The sequence below is a fragment of the Catharus ustulatus genome, chromosome 2 (genome assembly GCF_009819885.2).
Source record: "Catharus ustulatus isolate bCatUst1 chromosome 2, bCatUst1.pri.v2, whole genome shotgun sequence".
Lineage (NCBI taxonomy): Eukaryota > Metazoa > Chordata > Aves > Passeriformes > Turdidae > Catharus > Catharus ustulatus.
Genome location: NC_046222.1, coordinates 38,174,947 through 38,185,289, shown reverse-complemented (window position 1 = coordinate 38,185,289; position 10,343 = coordinate 38,174,947). Strand labels below are relative to the sequence as shown.

General features: G+C 41.0%; 1 protein-coding gene across 5 annotated transcripts in view; it reads right to left on the bottom strand.

Annotated features, from left to right (window-relative positions):
- Window positions 1–8,256: 8,256 nt before the first annotated feature.
- The window catches only part of LOC117009812 (N-acetylated-alpha-linked acidic dipeptidase 2-like), a 39,178-nt gene continuing 37,091 nt past the window's right edge, over window positions 8,257–10,343 (bottom strand). For 3 of the 5 annotated variants that reach the window (XM_033084182.1, XM_033084198.1, XM_033084212.1), the window contains one exon: window positions 8,257–9,171. The gene's annotated coding sequence lies outside the window, so the exon portion shown is untranslated. The remainder of the gene's footprint in view (window positions 9,172–10,343) is intronic. The other 2 variants (XM_033084190.1, XM_033084206.1) reach the window with 1 other exon arrangement.

Genomic DNA, 10,343 nt, shown 5'->3' with positions numbered 1-10,343 from the left:
AAATAAGTCGTCTTCTACTTAATGCACTGAACCCTAAATGGAGAGAAATGTGGATGAAGGGACCATCTGCTGTGAATGCTGCAGGCTTTGGGATCCTGTTACTGCTTGTTATGCTTTTTCAAGCTATGTTCTGCTGGTAACTTTGTCACCTTGGCCAGAAGTGGGAGAAAGCTCCTGTAAACACAGTCCCCAGTTTTGCTTTTGCTTTTTAGTCATTTCTCCTGCTCTTCTGTTGTTCATACTTTCAGCACAAAACTAAAGATACTCCAAGTGTTCCTATAATGACTCTCTCCATCAGTGACAATGCAACCACTTTTGAAACTTACCTGTTTAAAAAAACAAGCAAACAAAGAACCCATAAAAATTCCCCCAGCTTTGGTCAGGCAAGAATATATAGATTTTGCTATAACAGCATAGTTTCTCTGGCCTGGGATGCTTTTCAAAATGAAAAGATAAACCTTCAGATGACCTAGACTGCCATAAACTCTCTGTTTACCTGCAGCAATTCTTTGCAGTTTTTTATGACCATATGTCTGCATCCATCCTGAAGCTGCAAGAGCTGGATCACTCACTGAATTTGTGTGTTTTGAGCACTTGCTCACAGCAGGCTTCAACGTGCCAAAGGTTGATCCTGGTGTTCCATGCAATGACATCTTTCCGTGCATAGTGGTAGCAGACTCTTTGACCATTGTCTTGGCTGTAACTTCTGTTAGTAAGTATGGAGAGAAGGTGAGGCCAACTGTAGTGTACTAAACCAGTCATGATTGATACTTACCCAAAGTCAAGATTTGTCAAGTAAAGTGATTTTTGATCACAGGCTTTCACCTGTCTAATAATAAGACTTTAAATTGCAAGCCAGCATGAACAGGAATACCTGGTGTTGAATTTATCCTTTCTCATTCTTTTGGATGTTGTGCTTTATTTACCGAATGGATTAAGTTGATGCAGTCTAACTGTATTTTTATAAATAAGTATTTAAGAGCTGTAGTGTATTTCAGTTTATGTGTTTACGTGTTACACGTGTAGACAAGCATGTTACATGAGTCAGAACTGACTGTCCAGGTGCATATAAAACTTCACCTTCATGATCCCTTTATAATATGAAAAATTGCATGGGTGTACAAGTTTATGACAGAAGTCTTAATCTTTCCCCTCATATATCAACCCATTTTCTTATCTAACCTAAGAGATTTCATACCTAATGTTACATCCCAGGTAACAAGTGATAGGATGAGAGGAAATGGGCTCAAGTTGTGCCAGGAGAGGTTTAGATGGAATGTTGGGAAAAGTGAGTTTCATGGAAAGGGTTGTCAGGCATTAGGACAAGCTGCCCAGGGAAACAGTGCAGTCACCATGCCTGGAGGTGTCAAAAAAAACATGGATATGGCATTTAAGGACTTGGCTTAATGGTGAACATGGTAGTGGTGCTACCTTGATAGTTGGTGCTCTTAGAGGTTTTTCCAATCTTAACAATTCTGTGATCTGTAACAACATTTCTTGGAGGAATTGGAATTCATATGAAATGTTAATACACTGCTGAACACAGGGCTGATCAGCTATTCTGACTCTTAGGTCATACATGGAGCTGATACAACTTGACAAAAAATTCTTCTGTTGGATGGTATTCTGGACTGTGTACATTATCAAGTCACCATTTCAGTAGTTTAGGAATTGGTTTTACTAGGGATTTTGCCTTGGAAAAAAATATACCGATTCTACATAATGATGCGTTCTTGGCTTGCCTTCTTTAAACATGGCATGAGTATTGATTAAATACTGCACCTGTTAATGATCGGTCTTTCCCAGCCTGCTGCTAAATTTTTTTACTTCTGTTCAGGAAGAAGACCCTTTTTAAAGTAATAAGTTACGTATCTGGAACACTGTTTTAGGGTGGTAATAATTTTGCGATTCTAAGAGTCTTGAATTACAGTTGAAGAGGAGATGACTTTTCGCATGGCTGTTTGATTCTGCACATTCATAAAACTTACACACAGAAATTAATCTCATGTCTTCATGCTCTAGTTTTTTTCTAAATGTATTCAATAAAATTCTTATTACATGCTGGTTGCATTTGGGGTTGGTTTTTGACTACTTTTGTTACAGGTGAGAACTTCCCTGTTAGTTTGTAACATGGCTGTTGAAGTAAAATGTAAGTGGATGTTTTCCATGTGAGTCCCTGTAGGAGGAAAACTGCATTGCTAAGGGGTTTTTCCCCACCTGTAGTTCCTTCCTTTGTTGCTTTCTAATGCTACGACCCAGTCAGGATCTGTGAGTTTTGCAGAAATCCAAATGTGGTTACTGATATGGAGGCCTGTCTTATTCACAGAAATAGTTGAGTCCCAAGAATTTTGAGCTGTCACAAACTTAGTGAAAGTGGAATAATTTGAGATATAGTGGCTGTTTCTAAAGTTGCTGAGGGTACTGTTGCTTGGATGTTTGTTTCTGGTTTCTTGGAAAAAGAAGATACTTTCCAAACCTCTGGCTCAGCGTAGAAAAGGGTTCACCTCTTGAAACCTTATATTTTCTATTGTGACCGGCGGCAACCTCTTTTATGGTCAGAGATCACTCACCAGCACATTAAAGGTGGTCTGAGAGTTCTTGTCTTGCAGCTAGGGTGCAGCAGGGCATGAAAGAAGACTCGAAAGCTGGTGTTCTGAGGTTTCCAAGGTTGTTTATTCTTTCTTATCTAAGGAATTTTCTTTCTACCTTACAGCAATCCACTCTGCAACTTGTTCAAGGCTCTTCTTCTGTCCTCCAGGGCTGGACTTATCTTTTATACTCTAAATTACGTATACTTTATTTACAATTAATTCCCAATACATGACACCTACATTACATTGTCCAGTTTTCCCTTAACCAATCCTGAATTGGCATCCTAACCCAGAAGATGGATGCCATGAAGAAGATGAAAGAATTTCTTACTATACCACAAATCCTCCATCTTGTGTTCAGACCCCCTAATATAAACAATCTTTAAAACTTTACTTTTCTACCTTTTAATACACCAATTTACACTCTACTTATTTTTGTGACTCTGTAATTCTGTATATAAAGATGGTAATTTCTCCCAGGGACTTAGATCGAACTCACAGGGATTTTGGGCACCTTGCCAAGGCTTCTGAGCCCCGTGTCCAGACTCCAGGGAAGCCAGGGGAATATCCTGGGTTCCCACATTCTATGATAATAGATGCTTGGTGTTTTCCCAAAGCTGGGTAGATGTTTTAACCAGAGGGTAACCGAAGTCTTGTCAAAGTCGTTACAAACTAATCCACAGTCAGATGAGTGTTAAGCAAAAAAGGAAGCATCCTTTTGAATAAAATGGATTTATTATGTACTGAAAACAAGTGTTTGAAGCTTTAGTTCCTTGTTAAATTTTAATGAAAGCTGGATTGCAACAAAATTAATTTAAAGCTACCTGGAGGCAGATCTGTTACCTTACAATGATCTATGAAATATTTTTAGTCCTGAAACCTTGTTCTCTGAAATGTGATTTAAACCTATGATAAATATTGATACTGCAATATTATTGCTGAATTTCATGCTTGGGAGAAAACCAACCTAATGTGCTTCTATCCTAATGTGCTTTACCTAATTTGTTCCTCCTTAATTGCAAATCTGGCTTGTGTATAAGGAGGCAGAGTTGCTACAGTGTGCTTCTCTACCCCAAGGGTCTTAATTTAGGTTTTTTTCAAGGGAATGCCTTGTTATCAGGTTGTATCTTTTTGTATGTAAACAACCCAAATTTTAAATGTTCTATCCATAGTGAAAGCAGTTAACATTTGGAGTTTCTACTCATGAGCAAAATCTACTATAAAGAGGTAAACCTACAATCAAGTTCTTTAACTGCAGCTTTGTGAACTGGAAGCTTGTTGGCTCTTCTGTTTACCAGAGTTTTACTTTACTGGATAAATTAGGTGGGATGCTTGTGCTTTCCAAGAGCAATTTACAGCTGTAAAGAAGAGAAGGTTGGTAAAATGAATGGCGGCTATTGAAATGGTAGTGGAAAATTAGCTTTTAAGAGAAAGACCATCACATATTTGTTGAAAAATAATTCAGAGAAGACATGCTATGGATAATACAAAGCAACAACTCCTGCTTAATAATAATGCAAAGCAACAACAGCTGCTAAACTTGAAAGTGTTTTATACTTCTCTCACATACCTTTGTAAGGGTTCACCTCCTTGCTGTGTGAGCACAGTGGCATTGGTCAGTGCTACTTTTGCTCTTATTTTTCCTCAACATTTTTCTTTACAAAACAGCCAGTTAAATTTGTCACATTTATTATTAAACAGTTGTATTGCCTAGGGTATGGCTGGGACTTGTACAATGAAAAGTGGCCAAAAATTCATTGTGGTTTAGTGTCAATACCCAAATGCTGAGTGCATACTTCTTAAGCTAAACCGTCTGTAATTTTAATGAGTTTTTGTATTTCACAGTTGTATTATATAATGCACATATGTTTTACCTTAAACTGTCCCATAAGGGTATTTCAATAAGCATAACTATTCAGGAGTATATTGCAACTTGCGGCATTGTGCATGCTCCCTTTTCCTCCATGCATTGCAGGTGTTCTTCACTGTAAGTATAGTTTTATGCAGACTCAGCAGTAGCCGTGAGAGGGCTGATAGATTTTGCCAGAGTTTCTCCATATTCTGATAATAGTGTTCTAGTACAAAACAGAGTGTAGTGCTGCCTGAGAGGCAAGTACCAAGTCTTGCAGTCACACTCCAAATCCTATAAAATATCTGGTCCTCAGAGACTGTGCATGACAAGAATGGTATTTGCAAGACCAAAGTCCGGTCAGGCTGAATTAGGTGAGCAGGGGTGGTTTGAAAATACAGAAAGAAAAGCTGGGTTGATTTCATCCATTTCTCAAGTTTACCAGGATTGGACACTAACTGTGCATATGACTATGGATAAATAGTTGTCCTTAGTGATTGTTCTTTAAAAACCTTGGGACCTCCCCCATGTAGTCCCCAGGTGCCAATCTCTGCTGATGGTTCAATGAACACAGGATTCCCATGGCTGGTAGCATGGCAAAAACTTCATTCCAGCTCTGCAGGGTCCTGGAACCTGCCAGGCTTGCTTTGTCTGAACTTCTTTGAACCTGCCTGCAGCTTTGTTCTGGCTTGTTTGGCTGTTAAAACTTTTCTCATGCTCAGGTGACTATTGTCTTACTTGGTTTACCTTGTTTCTCATTCTATAGTTGTTTAGGGTAGACATTTTTTAATGTAACTACTAAAACTAAGGCAGGTTTACTGTGTGGAGCAACATACTTTAGATTCTAGTGCCATGCCACAAAGGGACAGAGGGATACATGCAGAGGCCTTGAAAATGCAGGGGCATGAGATGTGGTGTAGAGGACTACTGACGTGCGATAATAAATATCAGATCCCAGGAAGAGAAACAGCTCATAAATACTGTAATTGCTTTCTATTGAAAGGTTTGTAGTATCCTTCCTTCTTTTTCTTTAATAATAGAGAGTAATCATTTTTTGATCACACAGTTAAGATTTTGACCATACCAACAATGAACCTGTCTTTACTTACAAATTGTGTTTCTTTCTGCCTGTAATAAGACTGGCAGGATGTTAATTTTGACTTCTCTGCCATGGCAGTGGACAGCACTATCACTGCTGTCAGTAGCCACACTCCTGTAAGGGTAGTGCCAGGATAATGTGTGTGATGCAGGCTGAAGAGAGCTTTAGTGCAGGCAGGAGGTGTCCAGGCATGCAGGCTCCAGTATAGAGTATGGAAATATGGCTTAGGAGACAGAGCTGAGGAAACAAAAGCAATGCTTCAGTAGAAGGGTATTGGTTCTAGAAATACCTGAAGGGATGAGCAGCCTCAGTGATCTAAATCTTTCAGTGCTCAGTGTTCACAGCTGGCTGTGTTTCCTCTGCTTGAACTCCTGCTTCTTAGGGGTTACATAAGGCTGTGTTGTCACAACAGTCATTGTGTCCAGCAACTGTGACTTGGGTTTCCTTCAGAAAGTACAGCCAAATTTGGAAGTAATGTGGATGGCAGCATCAGGGGCATGTCAGCTGCACTGTCAGCAAGCTAGCAAAGCACATCTGGGGAAGGTGCCATGTAAACTTAGCAACTCTATTCTTAGCCAATACCCTCCTGTGAAATGCTTTTCTATTATTGCCTCTCCCATTCTTTCTCTTAATGAAAGGTTGGAACATATTTGGACTTTATTTGAACTAGGTCCATCCCCTCCTACATGAGGTGCCTAACAAAGCAATCTTACTCCTCCTCATCCTCCTCCTCCTCCTCCCTAGATTCCTTGCTTCAGCCCCAAGCTGAAGAGGATGTTTAAGGGTGCAGCATCCATCAGGAGAAGCACTGTTGATGCTGACAGGTGTATCTTTGATTTCATAGATTCTAACTGGCACAAGTCTCAGTGATGTAATGGTAACAATCTTTTACCTTAACAAAGACTGCTTGCTAAATTCAGTTCCTACTGCGTTTCTCTAAGGACACTTTCTCTGAGCAGGTGCTGTTCAGTGAGGAACAGAGCGCTTTGGTTCTGCTTCAAACAGCAGAAACAAGATTTCTGTATATTTCATTTAATGTTGTCTTCCCTGCTCTGCCATAGGGAAGTTAATGATGCTCACCATCGTGAACATTCAGCTTTTCAATAGCAGTGTTAACTGTACACTGAAATCTCTCAAATGAAACTAGAGGAATATAGAGAGGAAAAAAGAAACAGGTCATGCTGACTATATCCAATTTCTACCAGCTGCAGAGAGAGGTCCCCAGATGAGTTTGACACAGTGTCAGCTGGAGATTTAGCACTTACGGTTACAGATTTCTTTCCAAAGGCAAGCCAAAGCTATTTCATCCATAAGAGAATCTGAATCATAGGATCAAACAAAAGTTTGGGTTGGAAGGGACCTTTAAAGGCCATCCAGTCCAATCCCATTGCCATTTTCAACTAGATCAGGTTATTCAGAACTCTCACCCTGAATGTTTCCAGAGATGGGGCATCTACCATCAATCTGGGCTACTTGTTCCAGTGTTTCTTCACCTGCATTGTAAAAATCCTACTTGTATACCTAATCTAAATTGACCCTGCTCCAGTTTAAAACTATTACCTCTTCTACTAATGCAACAGGTCCTGCTAAAATTGCGTCCAAGCTGAAGTAAACTTCCAGGCACTGTCCCTTTGGAACACATTTTCTAAAGAGGCAATTGACAAATATCTGAGTGATACTTGGTCCATCCAGGTTTAATTTTGCAACTCCAGTCTAGGCTGAAGGGTTGGTTTCTCCCAGTTGTAAGATTCACTGATTTCTTCAGCCAGGCTGAGTGAAGGAACTGGACTGATGAAATTGGGGAGGTACAGAGTAGGTGATCAAGTGTTGTCCATTTGTAAAGTGAATGTGAAAAATTCCCACACTTGTTTGCTTATCTATAGAACATAAGATTCTACTCATTGAGGAAGGAAAGGTGATTGGAGCTCTGAGTAACTGATCCTTTCAGTACCAAGAATAGGGATTTTGTGGAAATTAGTTAGTATAAGCCATTCATAAGTGGTTTGGTTTCCTTATTTATAAGAGTTTGGATGTCACTCTCCCTCAGTAGAACTTTATGGACAGGAATGGAAATGGATTTAATCTATTCTGTATACTCAGGATGTAGCTGGTCATGATGAATCTCACATTCACACAGTTATCAATTAAGTTGACAAGAAGAACAAAGCGATCAATGACAGCTGTGCATTCAACCTGCTGTGAGCTGTAATTTATTCTTACAGCTTCAAACTGCACAGGGAAGCAAGGAGAGACTGTATGTTCTTTTGCACGAGCAACATAATAGTACAGAACCTCAAAGGCTAGGTATCACTGAAAGAGTTATGTTTACTGGTGAAACATTTGTTCACTTCTGTTGTAATTCACTGTTCTAGATGCATTGAAAATGGTTTATCCCTAGACCCCTGTAGTTTGTCCTGTGGTGTGACCCCTTTCCTTCCCCCTTCCCTCTGGCTAGACTGGTTGGCTGGAGTCCAATTCCCTCCGCCCCCTCTCTGAGCCTTGAATATCCCCACGCCCTCTGTACCTGGCCTCTTTTTCTCCTGGAAACCCTCCAGAAATAAGCCTTGCAATTTCTTCCGGAGGAGTGAGCCTCTTTTGAATCTTTTATCCTGTTCATGCAGGGATCCGAGGCTTTCTCCTGGTACTGAGCTAGTGTAGGAGCAGGGGGAAGTCTCAGGATATTCCTGCACACTTCATTTCTGTAAATGAAGGAAAAATAAAGTTTTGTCAAATATTTCCTTTCAGTGTGAAAATGCCTTTTTTGCCTTATACTCCAATGATCCTACAGCAGCAGCTACTGATAGATCCAAATTTGGTTGCTGCTCATAAGAGACACTAATGGCTTTTTTTCCACCATCTAGATATCCTAACCCTTCCTTGGGGACACATTCAGTACTGCCTGTTGCAGTTAATGAAAAATTATAATGAACAAGAAGGGCACATGGTTCAAAGAAAGGAAATAAAACAAAACAGTACTATTATGTACCAGTCCCATTTTGAGAACAAAATCCACAAGTACATAATTTTTCATCTTTCATGGAGGCTTATTGGAAGTGATGTTAATGAAAGCCTCGCTTCTTGGTGGTGTATATCCCCTAAAACAACTTCCCACAAGTTATTTCTGGTTTCCTTGTTTGAATTCAAGGCATCTGAGAAGAGAACAACTCCTCTGTCCTACTTCTCTAATTCTGTTCTTTTTAGGACCACATCTGTTCTATTCCCCATAGAATGAAGATTTTATTTCCACAACCTGGTGCAATTTATGGTAGTGAGAAAAACTGTAGTATATTTCACATAAGAGAAGAAATTGGTTAGTGTGAGTTCCCACAAGCTGGAATGTGATTCAGTAAAATTCTAGCAATTTTATTAGTTTCAAAGCATTTAGATGAAAATTACATCTAAAGGGAAAATGAAGCAAGAATTTTAAATTTTTTTTCTATCCTTATATACAAATTAAACAGTTTTGTACAACTGGCCTTTTCATGCATTTCAGTTCCTCTTTGAATGTAGAATCAGCTCCCGATGGGAAACATTCTTCAGGTCTATTTGAAGACAGGATTATCTCAAGCTCCATGCTAATAGTAACAATGTCCTCCAGCTCCTTCAGATGGAAAAAATATGAAAAAGATCACCTGGGAAAAAAGAGTAACAAAAGCTGCCATAGGTTTGGAACTATAGAAAGTGCCAAAGAGAACAGGGAGGTCAGCTTTTGGTTACCACCCAAAATCATTATTTTCCAAAGTGTAAATAAAGGAGGGAAATGCATAGTGGCTTTCAGAGGTTTGGACATGCATCCACGGAGAACATGCTTTTGGATTTCTGCATAGAAGCAGCTGTTTTCCCTGGTTATTGAGAATGGGCAGTACTACTTTGGTAATCAGTAGTACAGCCACTTTTTTATTTTTTTAAGGAAAAGAAAGCAAATCAGTGTAAAGAGCATTCACCAGTCCTGCAAACTAGATTCTGAAATGCAGAGATGCCTTTGGTGTCTTCTATTATAAAAGTACAGTAATTTCACGATTACAAGCCACACCTGATTATAAGCCGCAGGTCCGGGTGTCAGCAACATTTAGGTTTTTGTCCATATATAAGCTGCACCGGATTATTAGCCGCACTTTCGTTTGCAGCGCGGATCTGCATGCAACATTCACAGAGTTGCCAGTTAGTAACAGAATCGCGTGATCACGGGGTTTACAGTAATATCACGACTATAAGGCACACCTTTTTGACTAAAATTTTCCCCCGAACTCGGAAGTGCACCTTATAGTCCGGTGGACCTTATATACTGGACAAAGTTGCGAAATTCACAAACATGGAAGTGTGAGCCGCAATGGGGGGGCAGTGCCGCAGGATTGCCGAGTCGCGAGCGGGGGCGGGAGTGGGCAGCCGCAGCTGGCAGGAGCTGCGCAGGGAGGGAGGGAGCTGCCCCCGGTCCCGGCTTCGGTGCAGGGGGAACGAGAAGCCACCGGGTGGCGGCGGCCGCGGCCCGGGCACAGGGGGATCGAGGACCGCCAGGTGGTGGCAGCCCGGGCGCGGGGAGAAGGAGCCGCCAGCAGCCGTGGCGGCTGAGCCGCAAGCCAAGCTGCGCCAGCCAGCGCCAGGCGGGAGTGCCTGGGCCTGCGGCACGGGGAGGGCACCTGGGGCTGTGTTTAAAGGCTACGCCAATCTGTGAAAAAGATTTGCAAACTGAGTACCTGCCAGTAATTCATTACTTTGTTGCACACGGCGCAGCTCCTCACTGCAAAAAAAAAGTGCGAGCCGTGAGCTGAGCCACAAGGGGAGGCGGCACCACGGGAGCGGCGAG